This window comes from Pseudorasbora parva, chromosome 17 (genome assembly GCF_024679245.1).
Source record: "Pseudorasbora parva isolate DD20220531a chromosome 17, ASM2467924v1, whole genome shotgun sequence".
NCBI lineage: Eukaryota > Metazoa > Chordata > Actinopteri > Cypriniformes > Gobionidae > Pseudorasbora > Pseudorasbora parva.
Genome location: NC_090188.1, coordinates 32,689,124 through 32,690,861, shown reverse-complemented (window position 1 = coordinate 32,690,861; position 1,738 = coordinate 32,689,124).

Genomic DNA, 1,738 nt, shown 5'->3' with positions numbered 1-1,738 from the left:
ATAATGACCTGCAATTAATACATTAGAGAGCTTTCTGCTTGATTTAACCCTTTAAACTCAGGTATTGCTGTAAAAACTCTAAATCTTTAGTGTGTTTGTGATTAGAAGAAATGTCACAGCAAACACACATGCATCGTGATTTACTATCTAACAGGGGACCTGAGTCAGTGTGTGTGTAACGTAATCACTATTCAATAATGACCTGCAATTAATACATTAGAGAGCTTTCTGCTTGATTTAACCCTTTAAACTCAGGTATTGCTGTAAAAACTCTAAATCTTTGCAGTGTGTTTGTGATGATAAGAAATGTCACAGTAAACACACATGCATCGTGATTTACTATCTAACAGGGGACCTTATAACCCTAAAGAACAATTTCTGCTTGTCCAGTCCATGATTTATTTTATTTTTGTAAATGGTGCAAGAAATCAAATCTCACTCTTAAAATCTCAAGAACAAAGGATTTCGGGGGGATTTTAGAGAGCAGAAACTATATTTGAATAGGCAGCTAATACAATCGGGCACAAATGTAAATGCATTGGTGTACCTGACAATAATCTTAAATGAGAGATGTGGACTGATCATATACTGTAATTATGAAGACACAACAGAGAATGAATTTCTTATAGAAATGACTTTTCTGTAATTTATTAGGTGTTATGTCTAAGGTATATTGTGTGTGTGTGCCTATTGTGATACCAGATGCCTGTGTAAACAAGTTAACTTATTTTAATGTGTTGACTAACATACTAAAGCACAAGAAGACTTGTGGGCTAACTAAGTGTAGTGTGTTACTTGATGTTACATCTTGTAACTTCATTGCGACTGTGTAATAAATATATTTAAAAATAAGCTTCAAAATAAATGGCATTAAAGTATATTTTAGGTTACAAATAAATACTTCTCAGTACATTCAAAAGAACACAGTTATTATAAAAAGACATATTATTACTTGACACATTATATAGTCTGTACGAAGCTTAACTGCATTTATTATCATTTAAAAAACAATGTTATTTATTTGTAAAGACATGTAATGGTGGAGATGGCATATATATATATATATATATATATATATATATATATATATATATATATATATATATATATATATATATATATATATATATATATATATACATATATATATATAAAATGAAGACAGACTTGACTGCCAGCTCACTTCACATTCACACACACACACACACACAGCTCCACTGCAGACTAATGGAGGTCCCCTGTTGGATAGGTAGACATCGGTCACACACACAGCTCCATTAGAGTCTATGGAGGTCCCCTGTTGGATAGGTAGACATCGTTCAGGTCCCCTCTTGGCATATTTTTTAAAAAATAAAAAAAATGCTTATTTGAAGTTATATTATGAATAAGGACCTTAAAAGAAAATTTTGTATGTAATTTTTGTTTCTTCAAAATGACTAGAAACACAGGTCCCCTCTTGGATAGTGTAGAGTGATAGTCCCCTCTTGGTAATATAGACGTGTATGTGTGTGTGTGTGTGTGTGTGTGTGTGCGTGCCCTTGTTTATATCAATCAATCAACTTTATTTATATAGCGCTTTTACAATCACAATTGTGTCAAAGCAGCTTCACAGTGTCAAACAGGATAATATTGCAGCAAAATTAGATTTGGCTGTACAGTCGTACTGGAGAAAACAGTGATGTTATCAGCTTATTTTAATTTATCATATAGCGACAATGTTGGCAGATCAGTATTATAG